The 23,012-nt window shown below is 44.0% G+C and overlaps 1 protein-coding gene across 2 annotated transcripts in view; it reads left to right on the forward strand.

The window, feature by feature from the left end:
- Positions 1-23,012, forward strand: part of TJP2 (tight junction protein 2) — a 124,507-nt gene that overhangs the window by 12,207 nt on the left and 89,288 nt on the right. Inside the window, exons 1-2 of one of the 2 annotated variants that reach the window (XM_039910773.1) lie at positions 4,045-4,788; positions 16,765-16,888. The gene's annotated coding sequence lies outside the window, so the exon portion shown is untranslated. Of the gene's footprint in view, positions 1-4,044; positions 4,789-16,764; positions 16,889-23,012 lie in introns of those variants that run through there. The other variant, XM_029054709.2, reaches the window with a different exon arrangement.

The following is a 23,012-nucleotide window of genomic DNA, read 5'->3' on the forward strand; positions in this document are numbered from 1 at the left end:
ACTACCATCTCTACGCAGATGACACGCAGATCTACATCTCCGCCCCTGTCCTCTCCCCCTCCCTTCAGGCTCGCGTCTCCTCCTGCCTCCGGGACGTCTCCACCTGGATGTCGGCCCGCCACCTAAAACTCAACATGAGCAAGACTGAGCTCCTCATCTTCCCTCCCAAACCCGGTCCTCTCCCAGACTTCTCTATCACCGTGGATGGCACGACCATCCTTCCCGTCCCACAGGCCCGCAATCTCGGTGTCATCCTTGACTCGTCCCTCTCGTTCACCCCACACATCCTATCCGTTACCAAGACCTGCCGGTTTCACCTCTACAATATCGCCAAGATCCGCCCTTTCCTCTCCACCCAAACGGCTACCTTACTATTACGGGCTCTCGTTATATCCCGGCTAGACTACTGTGTCAGCCTTCTCTCTGACCTCCCTTCCTCCTCTCTCGCCCCGCTCCGGTCTATTCTTCACTCCGCTGCCCGGCTCATCTTCCTGCAGAAACGATCTGGGCATGTCACTCCCCTTCTTAAACAACTCCAGTGGTTGCCTATCGACCTCCGCTCCAAACAAAAACTCCTCACTCTAGGCTTCGAGGCTCTCCATCACCTTGCCCCTTCCTACCTCTCCTCCCTTCTCTCTTTCTACCGCCCACCCCGCACGCTCCGCTCCTCTGCCGCCCACCTCCTCACCGTCCCTCGGTCTCGCCTATCCCGCCGTCGACCCCTGGGTCACGTCCTCCCGCGGTCCCGGAACGCCCTCCCTCCTCACCTCCGCCAAACTGATTCTCTTTCCCTCCTCAAAACCCTACTTAAAAATCACCTCCTCTAAAAGGCGTTCCCAGACTGAGCTCCTCTTCCCCCTTTACTCCCTCTGCCATCCCCCCTTTACCTCTCCGCAGCTAAAGCCTCATTTTCCCCTTTTCCCTCTGCTCCTCCACCTCTCCCTTCCCATCCCCACAGCACTGTACTCGTCCGCTCAACTGTATATATTTTCGTTACCCTATTTATTTTGTTAATGAATTGTACATCGCCTTGATTCTATTTAGTTGCCATTGTTTTTACGAGATGTTCTTCCCCTTGACGCTGTTTAGTGCCATTGTTCTTGTCTGTCCGTCTCCCCCGATTATTCATTCATTCAATAGTATTTATTGAGCGCTTACTATGTGCAGAGCACTGTACTAAGCGCTTGAAATACTAAATCAAATTGCAATGCACATGGCAGCTGCCAATTTAGCTGTCACATTTTATAAAGAGCCAGAGATTAGACCGTAAGCCCGTCAAACGGCAGGGACTGTCTCTATCTGTTGCCGACTTGTTCATCCCAAGCGCTTAGTACAGTGCTCTGCACATAGTAAGCGCTCAATAAATACTATTGAATGAATGAATGAATGAACAAGCCAGGATTAGAACCCAGGTCCTCTGACTCCCAGGGTCCTGCTCTTTCCACTAGGCCATGATGCTTCCCCATGTAGTTTAGGGTGCTGGGATTAATTGTAGTGTGCTGCATCCCTACCCGCTTTCTTGCTTGTTGCAGTCTGGGCCCCAACAGGACTATGACTGGCAGGGACAAGAATGCGAGTGATGCTCTGCAAGCCACTAGTACTACATTCAATTGCTCCGTGCAGGTTATCGGGCCTGAAGGCTCAGGGCTGAGGCTTCTCCATTGTTTGAGTGGGAGGCTTCATCCATTCTTCACTCCATCCCTCCCTCCCTCTATCCATGCCTACATCCATCCCTCCATCCTTCCATCCATCCCTCTATTTTTAGAGGAGTCTTACCCAGTACTTGGGTGAATAGGAAGCAGAAATAGAATCGTGATCCCTGGCCATTTTCTACTCATGGATGGCTCAGATATGCAGTCAAATTGGGTTTTTTTAAAAGCTCATAACATTTGATAGTTTTTCCTCTACCAGGCAAAAGCTCAGGCCATCTAGTTATCCATTTCAGTTCTTGAAGAAAAAAATGAAGGTACTTTGTGGTTTGGGAGAGAAGAGCCTGAGTTAAGGTTGGTTCTACGGTGATAGTACATGTAGAGAATGTCTGCAGATAACATTGCTCTATCCAGTTTCTGAAGTTCTACCAAAGTTTCAAAAACATTGAAAATGTAATGAATACTTTGATATGCCTGGTTTATTTTAGCCATCAGGACCTATTCGAATGTATGGGATTTCTTGGCAGATTTGGAATGTGATGAATTTTTAACTCAGTAATTTATCATTAGTGTGACAAACCTGTGAACAAAACAATAAACATGATAGCTTTTTAACTGAATGGAGAGTAGATTAAATACTTCTTTGTCTTTCATTAATTATTGGGTAGTATGTTGTTTCGGGAGCAGAATTTGATGACAGCATTAAGTTTTGTTTTGCATATGAAAATTTTTAATTGTGGACTTCCTTGGTGTTGGCCGATACATGAGCATTGGTTTTCTTCTGGCTTATTGTTAGTGCATAGTACTGTCTTGACTCTCTAAAATGATACCTCATCATCTGCACGCGCATGTGCGCGCCTGTGTGTGTGTGTGTGTGTGTGTGTGTGTGTGTACGCCTTAAGAGCACAGCCATATTATTTAACCGTTCCTGAATGACTTTGGATTAAACTTGTATTTGATCGAGTTACCTGGTGGATCAAAAGCAGCTTCTGATTTTAGCCTTCACATTCTTTGTTGCATTATTAAGTAGCAATGTATTATTGGGAGACTACCGCAGCAGCAGCAGACAGACCAGCCTGGCCCGCAGCAATCAGAAAGGTTGCCTTTCTTGAGCAGAGGTTTGACGAAGACTGGTATACCAAGAAGCAGGCCCTGCATGTGGTAAACGCACCAACAGAGTAAGGAACGATCTCTACATGCCCACAATGGGGAATAAACTGTCATGTCTTGATCTTTTCAGGCACACCTGCTCATATGGACAAGATAGCACGTTCAGTAGCGTCAGCTTCATAAACAAAGGACAACATGTGTGTACGTGTGTGTGTATATATATTTATATATGTATTAAAAATGATTATTTTTATTCATCTAGAGCACCTCTCTACCAAAGTATGGAAACTATTTCCTACATTTTTTTCACTAATTCTCCCGGGATTTTTAGTCACCTTTTCATTTATTTTTTTAGTTGGGATTACAGTCGAATGCAACTCTAAAAACATTTAAAATATAGGGTAAAAATTCAACCAAAAAGAACGACTATCTGTGTGACTTTTGTAAACAAGCCAATAAGCATGACATTCTTGATCAGTATTTTCCTATTCAGTCCTTTAAAATGCAAATTTCAAAGGTGTTACATCAAAAAAAAGTGCTTTTAACTTTTGACCTTCTAGAGCTCTACTAGATCATCTTTCCACTCCCCCCCCCCCCCCCCGAAATCATTCTTCTTTTTCTTTTCCCTCTTTTCTTTTCCATGCTTACTTCTCTTTGATCCTCTTTCTTATTGCCACTCTTGGGATAGTAGTAAAGAGTACTACTATTAAGCACTTACAGTGTGCAGAGCACTGAACTAAGTGCTGGGAGATAATATACGGGGAGGAATTAGACAATGGTCCTTGTCCCGCAGGGGGTTCACAATGTTATAAATGTTCATGGTTGTGGCTACCCCGATCCTTTATTCTAGACATAGATGGTGGGTATGTTATCTGTATTTTATAGATAAAGCGATTGAGGAGCAGAGAGATTAAGTACCTTGTTTAGGATCCCCACAAATTGTCAGGTTTCCTGACTGCAATTCAGTACTCTTTCCTGAGCAGGTGCTGTTTCTTATAATCTTTCAAAAGGACATTTTTTTTGGTGGGGGTGGTGGGAGTTTGGAGGCAAGGAGGGCCATATATTCCGTATGTTTCCATTTCTTTAGAAAGAGTAATTGGTGTGTAAGCCTGATGATGAGGATTTAACTGCAGTTTGCCATATAGAAAAGTACAGAAGTAGAATTGAAAAAGCCAGAAAGACACCTCAAACTGACCTTAATGGGAATGTAAAATTTAGATCACATACAGAGTGGAATTTTAGTACTCTAATTGAAAAGCTATTTTTGTGTGTTTATTTTTAATAGCACATGAACTGGCGAGATATGGAGTCGATATCACAGCGCTAAGCGAGACTAGACTACTGGATGAAGGACAGCTCCCAGAGATAGGTGCTGGATATACCTTATTTTGAATAGGCCTTCCTTCTTCAAAACGGCGACACTCAGGGGTTGGCTCTGCAATCAGACAAACACTAGTATCTGGCCAGAGGTACAAGTGACCGTCTGATGGTGCTATGCCTGCCCCTGAAACAAAAGCTCTTTGCCACTATCATCTTGCATATGCCCTCCCAATGACGAACCGCGATGACGAAGAGGAACATTTCCACAGAAATTTAGAGAGACTCAATGCGGAAGTCCCACCGTCCAACAATCTGATTTTAATGGATGATTTTAACCCTCGAGTTAGCAGCGATGCTCCAACGTGGAAGAGATTCATTGGACCGTGTGGGATTGGCCAACTAGATAGCAACGGCCTATCTTTGTTCGGTGAACATGCCAAACGCCGTCTCATGATCACAGACACCATCTTCCATCAGGCCAGCAAAAGGAAAACACCCTGGACGCATCCACCATGTAAGTAGTGGCACCTCACCAACTACATCAGAATACGGCAGAGGGACCTTGAGGATGTATGGATCGCTGCAGCCATGCTTAGAGCAGAGTGTTGGATGAACTATTTTGTCCGATGTGTTCCAAGCTCACACTGATTAAACGACTGTTGCATCGAAAAGTAGCTTGCAACGCAGCTGGCTTCAGGCACTAATTGAGGTAAGCAGTTGTCTCAGGGTGGCGCGTGACGGGGGGCCAAAGGTGTGCCTCCCCACCCTCCCTAGATGGCCACCCCTTGGGCTGTTCTAAGATGGCACCTGGACTAGGCTTTTCAAGATGGCCTCCGGGCAGTGTGCACGCAGAGGAGGCAGGGCACTGTAGGAGCTGGCATGCAGTCCCTGCCGATCCTCCACTCCCAGTTCCCTCTGCGTGGGAGCCACCTTTCATTTCTCCAGTGTTTCTACTCCACCCCCTACTCCCTTCTTTAACAGCCCCACCATTCCTCCCCAAATAAATACATCTCTACATGGGTCTTGATTATACGTTTATTTAATGCTGGGAGCACTGGGCTCACCAGTTTCCCTCCCTTCTACCCCTCCTTCCCACCAGGACCCCTCAGCCCAGAGGTCCCAGGCACCTGGGCAGGGGAGTGTAATGTCTCAGTTCTTGGACAAGTGACAAAAGGAATTAGGGGGCACAGTGCCTGAGCAGCATAGAGCCAGCCAAGCCAGGAGCTGAAGGGTGAGAAGCATCATAGTCTAATGGAAAGAGCATGGGCCTGGGAGTCGCAGTACCTGGGTTCTAGTCCCAGCTATGCTACGTGACTGCTGTGTGACCTTAGGCAAGTCACTTAACTTTCCTGTGCCTCCGGTACCTCATCCGTGAAACGGAGATTAAATCCTAATCCCTCCTACTTAGACTGCGAGTCCCATGTGGGACAGGGACTGCGTCCAACCTGATTGACTTTATCTACCCCAGCGCTTAAAACAGTGCTTGCCAAATAGTAAATGTTTAACAAGTACCATAGTAGCAATAATAATAATTGTTACATGACCCATGAGGGAGACTCTAGCTGTTGCCATACTCCCACCACTCGTCAGCTTTTCAGCCCCTTCCTAGCCCACCGAGCAAGTCCCCTTTCCAAACTCTGAAGCGGCCACCCCAGCCAGCTGAGCAGCCCTGTCACTGGACCCATTCCTCTGCCTTGTCCACAAGTCACCAAATCCCCACCCACAGCCCCACCATTATCCTTGCCAACGCTGCCACCCAGGCCGCTGGAGATGGATTGAGAGGGGAGGGAAAGGGTGCCAAGCCACTGACTCTGGGGAGTGCATTCCCCTGGGCTTGGCACCTACCTCATCCTGCCAAGGGTCGGTGGGCACCCAGGTGCTGCCCAGGACTGAGGTGAGAACCCCTTGTGGGTGCGATGTCTCGGAGCCTTTGGGTCTGCCCAGGGTGATGCAGAGCAGCTTAGTGACGCCACACTCCATGCTGTGTGATGATGTCCTCGGTCACATGGGGCACAGCCAGTAGGCTGAGGCTAACCCTGGCTTCCCAACCATCAGATCAACAAGTAATTTGTTAGGGTCCAGAAGAACTAAGATCACTGGAACAATATCACAACAGCCTTTTGGCAACAAGAAACCCCAACCACAGTCTCCAACATGAACAGCAAATGGATGTTCTCCGTGATGCCAGCAAGACATTGGGCATGGCTAGGTGAAGTCACCAGGATTGTTTCCTTCCAAATGGGTCAGAAATTAAAAAAAAGTCTTATTTGCAACAAAATAAATACTGCATCAAAAACACTTTGCAACACCACACGGTTCGGGCAAAAATGAATACTTCACGACATGCGAATGGAGTGACATACTGACAAGTTGCAGGATACCAAAGCGAAAGAGATCCAAGAGATTGCAGCATATATTAAGGCTTATTACTACTCTCTATTGCTGGCAAGATTCCAGCCGGAGTTCTTGGACTAGCTGCTCAAGAATCTTGTCAACCAAACCGCTCCCTGAATCATGATGTGACTTCAGACCTCAGTGTGGTTCCGTGGATGTGATCTTTGGAGCACTTCAGGTACAGGTAAAGTGCAGGGAAGAGTACCTAAACCTCTGTACAGTTTTCATGCACCATTCAAAAACCATTTGATACTATCAGAAGATCTGGACTCTCATAACAGCTTCGTAATTTGTCTCCCCCAAGAAGTTCATTAAGATTCTGATTCTGCTTTTTTGATGGCAGGGCTGCTTGTGTCAGAGCTGGGGGTGCCCTGTCTGATCCATTCTCCATTGCCAGTGAAGTAAAGCAGAGGTGCGTAGTAGACCTAATCCTGTTTAATATATTGTACATGGCCACATTGGACAATGCAACAAAAGAACTGGACACAGGCTTTAGAATACGTACAAACCCAAGAAGACACACAAATGAATGTAAACCGCTTCACCGAATCAACCAGATGTTTTGGACAGAAAAGTCCAAAGAAAACCAAAGCAGTGCATCAGTCTGCACAAGAGAAGTGGTACACGCAACCAAATAATCTACAATGGCGAAATGGAGCTAAATGTTGTCACAGAGTTGGGTTACCTAGGCAGCACACTGGCCAACGACCGAATGATAGACAGTGAAGTATAAAATCAAATCAAGAAGGTCAGTTAATCCTTCAAGAAGTTGTCAGAATGTGGAGGCATATGGTATCAGACTTCAGACCAAACTATTGGTCTGTTGAACTGTGTGTGTTTGTGCATAGACATATAGTTGTTCTTTGTATTCAAAGAAGATACCACTATTGATGAAAGTAAGCAATGAATATGTGTGCGTTTGAAAATGCCGATGCGGGACTCATAGTTCCAGCCACATTGTGTGCTCAAAAAGGCCTTGTTGTGTTGTCATGTTTAATGCTTACACTGCCTGACTCTGTTTTATCCATTTCCTCCTTGTCTCTTGTTCCCAATGAAGCTTTTGCTCAAAAAGAACCACTCCTTCCTTGATGGCAGTTTGCCTTGCTGACCTATCCTAGGCAGGATATAGCTCAGTGGTAGAGCGCATGCTTCGCATGTATGAAGGCCCAGGTTCAATCCCTGGCATCTCTACAATTTTGAGAAGCAGCGTGGCTTAGTGGAAAGAGCATGGGCTTGGGAGTCAGAGGTCATGGGTTCTAATCCTGGCTCCACCACTTGTCAGCTGTGTGTGTCTTGGGGCAAATCAATTAACTTCTCTGTGCCTCAGTTACCTCATCTGCAAAATGGGGATTAAGACTCTGAGCCCCAAGTGGGACAATTTGATAACCTTGTATCTACTCCAGTGTTAGAACAGTGCTTGGCACATGCTAAGTGCTTAACAAATACCATCATTATTATTATTAGTAGTAGTATTATTATTATTAATTGACTCCAGGTTTTTATCTGGGATGCAGCATTGTCTAAGGCTTTTTTTTTTAATTGTGTCCTTAAGTATGTTTTCCTCAGTCCTCCTTGCTTTCAGTTTTCCAGGTTCAGCTCTCTGTACAGCAGCTGTTTGAGTCTCCTCTTATCATTCATTCTCCTCACGTGAACCCCCGGTCTAAGGTGAGCATAGCTTCGGTGTTAGGGAACAAACAGAACTTCACTGTTGGTGATCTTGACTTACCAATAGATATTGAGCCTGGCCCATAAGTGATGCCGGTGGAACTGCTCAAGGAGTTGGATGTGATGCTTGTGTGGGGTCTAGGTCCCACAGCCGTAGACAAGGATGCACAACACTACAGTTCTGTAGACATTTACTTTGTAGTGCCTTCCAGCCTTCTTAATATGGCTGTGAGACCTGATTCCCCCACAGACAGGACATCTGATGCTTTGAGCCATTCCATCACCATAATTTGGGGCTACACAAGCGGCAGGACAGGATCACAAACAACTGAGTCCTGGGATGAAGTTGGTCTCTTCGTTTTGAAACTGTGCTCACCTCAGGACCGATCCACTGAATGGAGGCGTGAGAAGAACGGACGACAGTAGATACCCAAACGGCCGCTCTATGATGAGTTAAAATTGGGAAATCGAAAGCAAGGAGTTTAGAGGAAATGTTTTTAAGAGGTAGCAAAACATAGCTTCAGACAATGCTGCGTCCCATCTGAAGACCGAGAGGCAGCTATAGCATACAGATCAGTGTGGCGTGCTGCAAACTAGAAGGGAGCAGCTCTTTTCGAGTAGAAGCTTTTAGAGGCTCATGAAAGGAGGAGGCAAAACAAAAACAGCATCAGTGGTGCAAGCATGACAGAATAACAAGGGGCCATCTTTGTGTATGCGCAGTGTGGGTGGGGCCGTGGATCCCTTAACGGCCTTTTCAGACACACACGCGAAAGTGAATGTCACCATCAGTGGCATTTTCTTTGATTATGAAAGACAACTATATATTTTTAAAGGTTACCTGAAGGTGAGCAGTGAATACATTTTTAACTCGTGGAACTCTAAGCTTCAAAATAAATGCACAGTTTGAGATGAAGCTTGGACCAGATTCATTTCAATTAACTAGGGCTTTCAGGCAACATATAAAGGGCAAAATTTTTTAAAAAATAGAATAAATACATAAATTAGAAAGCTGAAGAGTTTTACTTATAAGCACATTACAAATCCTTTCCAGTAACTGTTAATAAATGCAGAATTCTTTCCCTAAAGAAAGGCTTTGTTTAGTGACCCAATTTCAGATCTGATGATGGGCCTATTAGAGAGGAGCAAACATTTTACGGGGTAAGATAATCTGTAAGAGAAACGTATGTGTAAGCTACAGCTGATGAAAAAAATGAAGTGTTAAAATAGAAGTCAAATATTACAGCTTAATTTTGGCCTCCTTCATTGCTGCTTTGAGCGGGGCTCACTTAATACAGTTTTTCTAGGCTGCACCATAGATGCATTGTGTTAGAACAAGGGCTGTTCTCCTCTTCATCTTTGGGAGGGCACAAACAAGGGGACTTTGTGAGTCAAAGGGAGAAAACCCTTTTTCTGATTTCCCTCTCCCAATCTCTCTTCGAACCAGGCTTACACCTGGTTTGAGAGGAGAATAGCCTCTCTGTTACTAGTGACCCACTTGGCCAGCAAGAGTACAGCTTTGCTGTGTCCCAAAACAGAACTGTTTGATCAGTTTGCATTGGGTGTTGGGTGGCTACATAACAACTCTTTCCTTCCATCCCCCTCACCCCCCTCCCCGCTTTAAACCCATGAAGCAAGTACCTCTCATAAATAAGGAGAATTAGGCAGCTTCTGTAAACAAAATGAAAACTCTCTGAATGTATTAGGGCTGGATTCAGTGTTTTAGAGCCATCAAAAATGAGATGATAGAAACTTGAGGGTAAAGCAATGATTAATCCTTGCAATCTACTAGGGTCGGGTAATATCAGGAAGTATATTAGCACCAGATCTTCCCAAGATCTAGAGAAAATAATGGCTGTGTGACCTTGGGCAAGTCACTTAACTTCTCTGTGCCTCAGTTTCCTTACCTGTGAAATGGAGATTCTGTACCAGCTCTCCCCACTACTAAAACTGTGAGCCCCATGTGGGATAGAGCATTGCAAGGCATTTCTTTCTAAAAACAAACCAACAAAAACAATTCCATCTACAAAAAGGGTTAATTGTGGGATATTGTGGAAAGAGGCAGATTAGAATAAATGGAGATTTGGGATGGTTATCTAAGTAAATCAGGGGAAAAAATTATGCTACTGAGGTGAGAGGTATTTTTAGCTTGAATAATCCAGTTTAGCTGTTTATACCAAATTAATAAACTACATCAAGCAATAGCTCAGTAGTCCCCTTAACTTTACCTGATTGATGTTTTTATATTGTACAGCTTTCACAGCTTGATTAGGTCTGGCCTTTGCTGGGCAAGGATATTGAAAGCATTGTTAGAGTAAAGTTGGGAACAAGTACTCCAAGATATAGGTCATGCAGTTGGCAGCAGCCAACTTGGGAGCATGGTGGTCAGTGGAGGTGTAAGTAATTATATAAATCCAAAAATGGATACTCTGCCTTCAAATCATTGTATCTCCTTTCGATTCTCTTCTCCTTCCATATCTGTGTTTTACAGAGGAGAGAATTTGAAATTGGGATTCTCATTTTTTTCTTATTTCTTCCTTCATTTTCTATTCTTTTAATATGACAAGTCATCCAAATATATACCCACTTTCCTCATAAATGCATTTGGTCTTCTAATTTGTCAATCAGGGCCTGTTCAGAGATGTAGTGTTTCAGAGAACCACTCTTAATTCCAACCTCTTGAACATTTTTTGTTTCTGTTCCCCCTGTATAAGAAAATGCTTCACCTACATTGAGACTTAATTTACAAAGTCCAAGGAAGGATGAATCTCTAAACCGTGACCTTTCTACTGCAGGAGAAGTACAGGGACAGGGAGGAAGCAAGAGCTCGGCTTTTCATCTAGGGGGGAAAAGCCGCCCCCCCCCCCCCCCCCCCCCCCCCCCCCGGTGTGCAGGAGTAGAGGGTAGGCAGAAGCCTGGAGCCATACGGTACGGGCTCCGTCATCCTCAGGGCCCTGGGATCCATAGAGGTGTGGGCTAATGCCTGGGGCTGCCCCCCTTCTCCCACCTGCCCCTCTAGCCCCCAGTCCTTTCATAGGAGCAGAGGAAGGACAGAAGCACTGGATAACATTTTTGTGATTGATAGTTTAGACCCGAATGATGGGACTGGAACAGTGACGGAAATGAAGAAATGAGGAGTTAACTCTTGGTTGTTTTTTTTACCGTTGCTATTTCTGAGTTGCTTAATTTAGCCTGTTATTGTTTCTCTCTGGGCGTGTTTTCCCCCTTCTAGATAGTAAGCCTCTCTTGGGCCCAGAGACTGAATCGGAATTAACGTCTCTGTGCTAAGTGCAGCGCTTTGCATATTAGAAGTGCTTAATAAATGTCGTTATTAGGTTTATTTCTTTTCCATGCCAATGGCACAAACAAGGAACTTTGGAGTGATTTGATCAATAAGTTCTGGCTATTTTTTTCTTTTCAAAAATGATTTTCATTGCAAACAGCTATAACATTTATTTTTTGAGGACAAATCATTACCCAAAGTGGAGATGATTTTAGAGGTAAATCATCCTTGTGCCATTAGTGCGCGAAGGATTATCAGCCTCAAAGATTTATCTAAGGATTAACAAATTGTAGAGTGTACATTATCTAGCCAGGCTTAGGACCATGATTGTTCCAAGCATCATTTTCATCAGTGCTTTATTCAAAGATCCTTAGCATTATATAACACTGACGTTTCGGGAAAATAGGATAGAATATTTTTGCCTGTTGTTTTGCTCATTTCTTTTGCTCTCAAAGTAATTTTCAAAGCTTCAGTTTATAATGCTCGGCGTAATCTAAAAAAGCAGCAGCTCATAGCCTTTCCAGAAAGATTACTACGTACAGTCGCTACTCCTGAAAATTGCATGTGCTGAAAGAGACAAGATGAGGTACAAGAAATATATAACTATTCTGGAAGCAGCAATTGGGATAACCCCACTTAACAAGAGGGAACTTCTTCCTGAGAGCAGAAGACATGTGAATCTTTGGCAACATCCAGGGTAAGCAAAGTAAAGGGCAGGCAGCTCAGTAGCATTTACCTGAAAATAGGGTGGACATCTGTTATGGCTACAGTCAGGAAGAACTATATAAAATGTAATGATTTGTGCAATGAGGTGAATTCTCGATGTTTTTCATTGAGGAAGATATATGCTGTCCTTGGCAAATTTTGGGATGCTTCTTGAGTAATTTAGAAATGTAGCCAGTGAAGCTATTCGCAGTCACTATCAGGTATTTAGGAGTTAAATAGAGAAGTTAATGCTGTCATTGCTAGAGCAGCTAGATCAAGGAGGGCAGTTTTACAGCCATGTATTTGTAATTTTTTTTGATTTTTAAGAAGTAAGCATTTATCTTTGCACATGCTGTAAATATAATACCGAAGGAAGGAAAAATGTATTTATTGGAACTCTGTGTTTTTCTATTTAAAAATTGACGTATTCACCCTTGTTGTTAGGGGACATTTCTTCTTTTTTAAATAAAAATGAAACAAAGCTATATATTTAAGAAAGTTTGGAGGGCCACTTAACTTTTAGCTCTAAATCTTCTATATTTGTACTTTTCAAATAGTGGCCAGAAAGTGAATATAGGGATTCTTTCACTGTGTAGAATATTTATGTAACTAAATGATCGATTCTCTGACACTAATTCAAAAGTAAGCTGTATAGCAGAGGGATCATTTTATTATGACAGAATTGGAAACTTATATTGGAGATCTTGGGAGTACTTGTGATCTCTAAAGGAATTGTCTTTACTAATTTCCCCTTTTGAAGAAAAGTGCTAAGTAAATCTAGCAAGGAGTAATTATTCAATTATTAATCATGAATTAATTATCCCACAGCAACAAATTATTATGAATAATAATCCAATAAGAAGTGGATTTATTGAGCACTTTGCCTTTCCAAGATCTCAATGTACTTTCACACATATCTATCATATATCTTCCCATGTCTGTGCAGCTAGGTTCCTATCATATATCTTCTCAGTATCCCTGTGAAGTAGAGTGAACGAAGGGCCAAGAGTGTGTCACTTCCCAGAAGCACCCAGTGACATGTAGGCATCAATCAATCAATCATATTAATTGAGTGCTTACTGTGTGCAGAGCACTGTACTAAGCACTTAGGAGAATACAACATGACAATATAACAGATGCATTCCCTATCCACAGTAGGCATGCCCAGATTTAGCCAAATGAGGGTAGTTGGTTGTCCATCTGTCAAAAATTGGCCACTAGGCAAGCCTGTGTGTACTCCTAAAATCTAGGGTGGCTTTGGGGTGACTCCAGAGGTATAAGAGGAAATGGGTTTTGGCCTGGAAGATCTACTCCAGCCTACAGTTGTCCTGGGAGGCCAAGTTTGACCTGGCTCCTCCCAGTTTGGGGGACTTAAAATAATTTGGTCTGCTTGGGGAGCATGGCCAAGTGGAAAAAGCATGGTCCTAGGAGTCAGAGGACTTGTTATAATATTGGCTCTGCCACTTATCTGCTGTGTGACCTTGGACAAGTCACTTAAGTTATCTGTGCCTCAGTTCCCTCATCTATAAAATGGGGATTGACTGTGAGCCCTGTATGGGACAGGGACAGTGTCCAACCTGATTAACCTGTACCTACCCCAGTGCTTAGTACAGTGCCTGGCACATAGTAAGTGCTTTAAAAATACCATTTAAAAGAAACCAAAAAAAAACCCCACAGGGCTCAGTGGGTCTTGAGGGATCCAGATTGAACTACTGCTTTCTTTCATTCATTCATTCATTCATTCATTCATTCATTCAATAGTATTTATTGAGCGCTTACTATGTGCAGAGCACTGTACTAAGTGCTTGGAATGTACAATTCGGCAACAGATAGATACAATCCCTGCCCCTTGACAGGCTTACAATCTAATCGGGGGAGATTTCCATACTCCCTTCTCCATTAATAATAATAATAATAATAATATTGGTATTTGTTAAGCACTTACTATGTGCAGAGCACTGTTCTAAGCGCTGGGGTAGACACAGGGGAATCAGGTTGTCCCACGTGGGGCTCACAGTCTTAATCCCCATTTTACAGATGAGGGAACTGAGGCACAGAGAAGTTAAGTGACTTGCCCACAGTCACACAGCTGACAAGTGGCAGAGCTGGGATTTGAACTCATGAGCCCTGACTCCAAAGCCCATGCTCTTTCCACTGTGCCACGCATTAAGCAGCGTGGTCTAGCGGAAAGAGACTAAGCTTGGGATTCAGAGGGTTCTCAGCCCAGCATTGCCACTTGTCTGCTCTGTAACCTTGGGCAAGTCACTTTCCTTCTCGGTGCCTCAGTTCCCTCATCTGTAAAATGGGAATTAAATTCTACTCCCTCTACCTAAAACTGTGAGCCCCATGGGTCAGGGACTGTTTCCCGACCTGATTATCTTGTATCCATCTTGGCGCTTAGTACAGTGCATGGCTCAGAGTAAGCACTTAACAAATATCATTATTATTAATAGGGACTCTCCAGAACCATTCTGGGGAGGCTCTATAAAGGTGTCAGCAGTTCCCTCCCCTGCAAGACCTGGGAGGCTTTGGAGTCATTGCAAGTGTTCTTCCCCTTGACTCTATTGCCATTGTTCTTGTCTGCCTGACTCCCCCTGATTAGACTGTAAGCCCGTCAAACGGCAGGGACTGTCTCTATCTGTTGCCAACTTATTCATTCCAAGCGCTTAGTACAGTGCTCTGCACATAGTAAGCGCTCAATAAATACTATTGAATGAATGAATGAACACTTGGACCACGGTGGCACTCTCAGCAAAGCAGCAGCATGGTGCAGTGGCTAGAGCACGGGCCTGGGAGTCAGAAGGTCATGGGTTCAAATTCCGGCTCCGCCGCTTGTCTGTTGTGTGACCTTGGGCAAGGCACTTCACTTCTCTGTGCCTCAGTTACCTCATGTGTAACATTAGGATTGAGACTTTGAGCCTCATGATGGGCAGGGACTGTGTCCAACCTGATAAACTTGTATCTACCCCAGTGCTTAGTACAGTGCCTGGCACATAGAATACACTTAACAAATACCATGATTATTACTCTCAACCATTAATCCCTGCATCTGGCAGTGCAAATGAACACCACAGAGAGGACTGGTAGCCTTGAGGGACAATCACACACTATGTCCAGAAGAGTCCGCTGGTCATATTGGGGACCAAAGAGGTTAAGTGACTTGCCACAATCACTGAATTAATCTGTGGCAGAGCTGGGACTGAGTGCCAGCTCTCCTGATTCCCAAACAGGGGCGTAGTGGTATTTTTTACCCGATATTCTTCTCCTTGTTGAATCTGTTATGCATGCTATCATTAGCATTCAAGACATCTGAGACTTCACCAAGCTACTTCTCTCCTCCATTCATTTCAGCTTGTTACCTGCAAACAGTATTCTTGAAACCATATCGTTAACCATACAACAGAACCTAGGCAAAGTAAAGTGGGGTAGCATGATTCATTACAGAGTTTCATTATGGCCACAACGGAGGATGAAGTGGAATTAACACTGTGCCAGTGGAAATCTAACCACCCCATGACTGCTCTGTTAACCTTTTCCAAGATTTTTCAGATTTCCCCATCTCAACTCATACTCTCTTGCCTGAAGTCAAGTTGAAAAAGTTCTGGCAACATTATTATACTTCAGAAATTGCCATGCTGTTCTTTTATTGTGTTTTTTGGTTTTGTTTTGTTTTGCTGCACAAAGCTGTTTCTTCATTCCAAAGAACCCTCTTGCCTGGAGGCTTCTCAGGCGACTAAGTTGTAAGTCAGCAAGTGCTGACCTATTCCTTTAGGCTTCCTGCAGCTTGAACAATAAACGAGTGCTGAGCTATGTTGCGAAGCAAAGCCTTACCCAGTAGGGATAGTAAAGTCTTAATATTGTGATGGCCAATGCAAAGTGAAGAGCAAGCATGATTTTAAAAAACAAAACAAATTGTATTTTGAATGTGCCGTAAATTTCCACATCAAGGTCAAGAGTATAATCAAATCCGTATTGATTTGTTAGTCATTAATTTATCTTTCAAAGGGATAATAAAATTATTTATGAGTTGGATTTTTAATCTTTACTGACCTCTCTGTAGGGTGTCCAGATGGTTTCGTTTCAGTCTTTGCCTAAATTTCCTGCTGCTTCCTGGAAAAGGGAAATAAGCATCCAGCTTGCAAAAATAAAATCAATACTATTTTATCTTAATTTATATTTCACAGCTATGTGGTGAGTGTATTGACTCAGATGCCATACTATCCCTTTATATCAAAGTTAGAAAAGTAATGTGTTGATTAAAATAATACTAATCTTCCTCCCTGGAAAAGTTTTACAGAAAAATTTAGGCAACAATGGCTTAATCACAACCTAGAACTTTGTTTTTCATTTTGTGATTTTTTTTTATAGACTTTTACAGGATCCTGCCAATTTTCCAGATATCCAACCCTGATTTTGTTTGGATATTTAAATGGTCTGAATTTGCCTTGGTCTTGATTAAAGTGGATAATTGGTTTTCTTCTGTATATTGCCTTGTAGATAACCTGCTTCCAAAGAGGCAACTAACACACCAATGTCAGCTCTACCCTCCTTCCCTTTTGAAACTTCAGAATGCCAACATAATCAGCTACTCTGTTGCCCTTTAGAACCTCACTTGATTTACAATGATGCTGTCTTTTTTAGGGAGAGAAATACCACATTGCTGTCATCTCCTTGTGAGTGGGATTGGCAAAACAGTTGGACCCCCAGCTCTTCGTACTCCACAAGACATAGATTCAAGGCATCAACTGAGAGATTGCCTCACCAGGTACTTGTTAACATATTATAGCATAAACCTGAATACATGCTATGATAAAGAATACTACTCCCCCAGGTAATTAGTATTTTGTTGGATAGTGGTAGTAAAACAGTTGAGAATTATGCAGTCATCCCACAATTATTTGTCAGCTCAGGAGACCCGTAGGGAACCAATTGTGATGTAGCGGAATGAGCACAGATCTGAGAGTCAGAGGACGTGGGTTCTAATCTTGGCTCTGCCACCTACCTGCTGTGTGATCTTGGGCAAGTCACTTAACTTCTCCGGGCCTCAGTTGCTGTATATGTAAGTTGGGAGTAAAATACTTGTTCTCCCTCCTGTTTAGACGGTGAACCCGAGACTGGACACAGGGACTGTATCCAGTCTGCATATTCTGTATCTACCCCAGTGCTTAGTTCAGTTCTGGGCAACATAGTAAGCACATTTAAAAACACCACAGTTATTATTGTTATTATTGTTGTTGCTGTTATTAAGGGGTGGGCTTGACTCCCTGGCACATTGTCAGAAGCTATGGGAGTGCCTTTGAGGCTCCAGAAATCTCATGACCACACAGCTGAATTTTCCTCAGCTACCAAGGGGTTCTATTTGAGGTGTCTTGGCAATATGGTGTTTTGCCTTCAAGTGACAAGATTAGACTGGAAAAATAGAGAATGCTTTTAAACAGTTAAGAGGTTACTATAGAGAAACATAATTTATCTTCCTGGAGGTCTTTTGCAGTATGGCATTTCCTGCTTATACTTTAGGTGATCGACCTGGCATTGACCTGTAATTTAGAATCGGCGGGGAGGAGTATGCCAAAGGCATTTTCCTTTTATCTTTTTCACCATTCTTTGGCCAGGTTGTGGAGAGAAGAATGGGATGTTTTTATGCGAAGACACAGTGTGCATACACTGAGTGCATTTAGCATAGACAGGAGTGGGTGCAGTGTAACAATCCTCTTGTCCTCACCCTGTTGAGTTTCAGTGAAGCCTGTCGGCCCCTGGCACTATGTGTAGAATACTGTACTGAATGCTTAGTACAAGCCTTTAGGTCTTGACAACTTGCTAATTTTCAGGGCTTTTAGAACAAATGTAAATGGAGTGGTTACTATGCAGAGACAATCAGTGGGATGGGATTTGTGAAACACTATGAGTTTCATGAAAGAAAGGAGCAATCACTTTTACTAGAATGTGTGTTTTCACTAAGCTACTGACATAGAACACATGGGCAGAACGTTCCTTTGTCAATCCGCATCTGTCCTGCTAGAACACGACGTAGGGCAAGAAAACTATAAGCTCCGTCTAGACTGTAAACTCGTTGTGGGTAGGGAATGTGTCTGTTATATTGTTGTATCGTACACTCCCAGGTGCTTAATACAGTGCTGTACACATAGCGCTCAATAAATATGATTGATTGACTGAAGAAATGGTTGTGCCCATGCACCCAGGGTCATGGACTGAGTACAACAATGAGCGTTTGCTTTAATGAGGCCTTCTTTAGGAACACAATCCCTGCATTATTGGAGAGCTGATTGCATTACAATTATTCTGAGTTACGGTATTATTATTACATTACTATCACCATTGTTATTAGTAATAGTAGTTCAGTATTTCTGGATGAACAGTGAAATGGATTCATGACCTCAGTCTAGATGCTTCCCGAGATGGTCTAACTCCTTGCAAATAATATGATGACTGTTTGGCTGCCTACACATAAGAACATGTGTTCAGCTGGCATTGTCTTAGCCCACAAGTTGTTCAGCAAGTTTGACTGAGCCATTGTTGCCAGGCAACAGGGGGTTTTGATAGACAGTTGGCATAATTTTGCAAGTTTCCCCTCTATAAACATCCTAACTGCACATTTGTCTCTTCATCGCTGTAGGAAAATTCAGAATATGGTGGGAGGCGCTTAACTCTTTAGACCAAGCAACTCTTTTAGGTAGAAAAATAATCTATTCACACATAGATGGGAAGTTTGCAACTAGGGCTCCCTTCAGATGGGATAAGAAGAAAATAAGAGGGTTAGGCCTTGTAATCAGAAACACTGCTGACTCTGTAGAACATAATTGAGTAACACCCCAGATAGATTGTCTGATGCCAAGTCACCGACAGTCAGTCCTTAAATAGGATTATAATAATACGGCAGGATGTGCCAAGAAGATCCAGACCCTAGGATCTGGCTGGAGGCAGGTTTCTTGCAAACCAAAGAAAGTAATGGTGCTTTTCATTAGGGGTAATGGGCCCTCCTCCCTTGTGTCAATTTTATGATTCATTCACCACTGAAGGCCACATTCAGTCAGTAGCATGCCATCGGATGCAGGGTGGCCTTGTGGATTCAACTGGGACTTTCCATTCTGAGCTTTATCGTAAGGGGGTGTGGGATCCTGGATTTAGCTTCTCTGTGCCTCCTTTTCTAGATAAAAAGGGAGTGTGGAGAAGGCGAGGCTTTCTTCACCTGATACTCTCCATCTTGCTCACTTCATTCCTCACTTGTAATTGTATCTCATTCTTCACTCTCCAGCCTCCGTAACCTCACTCATGCTGTTCCCCAAGTCTGGAACTCCCTCCCTAAATTCTACCGACCACAGCTTTCTCCAAGTTAATAATAGTAATAATGATGATGATGATGGTATTTGTTAAGCACTTACTATATTCCAGGCACTATACTAAGCCCTGGGGTGGATACAAGCAAATCAGGTTGGACACAGTCCCCGTCCCACATGGGGCTCACAGTCTTAATTCCCATTTTCCAGAGGAGGTAACTGAGGTCCAGAGAAATGAAGTAATAATAATAAATTGGTATTTGTCAAGTGCTTACTATGTGCAGAGCATTGTTCTAAGCACTGGGGTAGATATATACAGGGTAATCAGGTTGTCCCACTTGAGGCTCACAGTTTTTAATCCCCATTTTACAGATGAGGTAACTGAGGCACTGAGAAGTCAAGTGACTTGCCCAAAGTCACACAGCTGACAGGTGGGGGATCTGGGATTAGAACCCATGACCTCTGACTCCTAAGCCCGTGCTCTTTCCACTGAGCCATGCTGCTTCTCAAGTGACTTGACCAAGCTCACACAGCAGACAAGTGGCAGAACTGGGATTAGAACCCGGGTCCTTCTGATTCCCAGACCATGCGAGTTCAAAGTCCTCCTAAAAGCCCTCTCCCTCCAGCAAGCTTTCCCCCATTAATTTCCCAGCACTCCAAGATGTGTCAACCTCACAACCACCTCTAGCACTTATATGTATATTGATAGCCCTCTTCAGCCCCTGGGTATAAATGAATATTCAATCGTACTATGTCTGTCTCCCCCATTAAAACACAAGCTTCTTGTGGGCAGAGAACTTGTCTCTTGCTTTTGATGTCTTTTTCCCAGGCACTAAGTATGATACATTGCTCATAGGGAACACTCCATAAATACCATTACTGCTTCTAGTTGTGTTCTGAAGAATGATGAGTTAGTTTACCAGAGGCTTTGAACTCCTTGGATGAAAGATGTAGGGTAAATGCTAAGTAGGACACAGTCATCACTGTTTGTGTCAATATTCATATATAACTATGAATGAATCAAGTTCCCAGGGTTTGGGAAGTGGAAAAGTAAGGGGAAAGGATTTGTAGTTGGGGCACCAATTTTGGGGATGATGGAGGAGATCATCGAGAAGCAGCATGGCTTAATGGAAAGAGCACAGGCTTGAGAGTCAGAGGTCATGGGTTCTAATCCCGGCTCCATCATCTGACAGCTGTGTGACTTTGGGCAAGTCATTTGACTTCTCTGTGTGTCAGTTACCTCATCTGTAAAATGGGGATTAAGACTGTGAGCCCCACATGGGACAACCTGAATACCTTGTATCTACCTCAATGCTTAGAACAGTGCTCGGCACATAGTAAGTGCTTAACAAATACCATTATTATTATTATTATAAGTAGTAGTATTATCTCCCTAAAGCTGGGGCTTGGGGTAAAGCCATGTCAATATTTTGAGCAGGACCTGCAACCATAGCAGCTCACCCTACCCCTCTGTGCCCAAAACTGGAGCCCATCGGTCTAGTGGCTCAGCTTCTAGCTTACCCCCTCTAGACTCTAAGCTCGTTGTGGGTGGGGAATGTGTCTGTTGTGTTGTTACATTGTACTCTCCCAAGTTCTTAGTAAGTGCTCAGTAAATATGATTGACTGACCCATCCTCCTAGTGTCCACTGACATGAGGCACAACAGGCCTTGCCTCTGCCTCTCTGGGTCATGGTGAGCCCAGGTTCTTACCTCAGTCTCCCTCCCCTTCCCTCCCTTCCCCTTCCACATTCTCCCAGGCAGGGCAGCAGGGGTCCTGTCTTGCTCCCTTCCCCTTTCCAAATTTTAGGAGGGCTCACCCTCCACCCAAGGTGAGGGGCCTGCCTGCTCAGCTCCCAAACTAGGGGCAAGTCTGAGCTCCTGCAACCTCTCAGTGGCAATGGAGGCTCGTCCTCTGCCTGATGTCCTGCCCTATGGGATGCAGTAGCAGGGGTTGTCCCTCACTCTGAAGGATTGAGGATTGCTTGGCTCCCTCTCACCTCCCTCTCCCCATCAGTCTAATGAAGCAAAGCAGGTAGCTGAAGTCTTTGTTTTCTGCCCCTGTTCCTTCTGTCTCTAGACTCTCTGTCTCTTTCCTCTTTTCTCCTTCTCTTTCCTCTCCGGGTCTTTCCTCTCTCTCAGCTATCACTTTTGTCTATTTCTCTCCACCTCTCCTCTCTGAGTTTCCATGTCGGGATGTGTTTTTTGGGGCACTCTTACTCTGTTAGTGTCTCTGAGTTCTTTCTAGGCTAGGCCTTTGGGCCCTCCGGCTGTATCGTCTTTCTTTCCTGCCTTTTTTCACCTTTTCCTGGGAAGCCATATTCCACCGCGATCATGGGAAGCCATATCTTCCCCATCGCCTACCAGGATCATAATGTAAAGTTGGCACCTGTGCCTGTAACAAGCCACAAGATTCAAGGATTGATGCTTCAAATCAGATCTTGGGCATTTGTGGTTATCTTTATTGTTATGATCCTCCCCATCATATAGATGGGGAAACTGAAGCACCAAACCATTAAGTGATTTGTCCAAGGTCACTGACACTCAGGCCTCTAGGCTACTGGGTATTTTTCTTTCCTCAGCAAATCCAGGGACCTTGGGATCAATCAAGTCAATCTAGAGCATTTAATGAGTTCTTACTTTGTGCGGAACACATCAGAGAATTCCATAGAGTTAATAGACATGCTGCTTCCTGCCCCCGAGGAATTTACATGCTGCAGGGGAGACACACCAAAGTAAAGCAGGCGCAGGAAACAATAGAGTGTAAAGATATGTACATAAGTTGGGGGATGGTGGGGGGAGGGTCAGTGAGGAGGTTGATACAGTAGTCGGGAAAGGGGTTTGACAAGTGCTTGAATCAGTTAAGCAAACTAAGACTAAGAGTTTATGGCTTGGTTGAGAAAAAGCATGACCTAGTGGAAAGATCAGGGCCTGGCAAGCAGGGGACCAGGGTTCTTAACCCTGCTCTGCCAGTCGCTTGCTGTGACATTCCAAGTGCTCTGCACATAGGAAGCGCTCAGTAAATACGATTGAATGGATGGATGAATGAATGAATGAATGAATGAACGAACAAGTCATTTAACTTATTCATTCAATAGTATTTATTGAGCGCTTACTATGTGCAGAGCACTGTACTCAGCACTTGGGATGAACAAGTCGGCAACAGATAGAGACAGTCCCTGCCGTTTGACGGGCTTACGGTCTAATCGGGGGAGAGGGACAGACAAGAACGATGGCAATAAATAGAGTCAAGGGGAAGAACATCTCGTAAAAACAATGGCAACTAAATAGAATCAAGGCGATGTACAATTCATTAACAAAATAAATAGGGTAACGAAAATATATACAGTTGAGTGGACGAGTACAGTGCTGTGGGGATGGGAAGGGAGAGGTGGAGGAGCAGAGGGAAAAGGGGAAAAAGAGGGTTTAGCTGCGGAGAGGTAAAGGGGGGATGGCAGAGGGAGTAGAGGGAGAAGAGGAGCTCAGTCTGGGAACGCCTCTTGGAGGAGGTGAGTTTTAAGTAGGGTTTTGAAGAGGGAAAGAGAATCAGTTTGGCAGAGGTGAGGAGGGAGGGCGTTCCGGGACCGCGGGAGGACG

The sequence above is a fragment of the Ornithorhynchus anatinus genome, chromosome X5 (assembly GCF_004115215.2).
Source record: "Ornithorhynchus anatinus isolate Pmale09 chromosome X5, mOrnAna1.pri.v4, whole genome shotgun sequence".
Lineage (NCBI taxonomy): Eukaryota > Metazoa > Chordata > Mammalia > Monotremata > Ornithorhynchidae > Ornithorhynchus > Ornithorhynchus anatinus.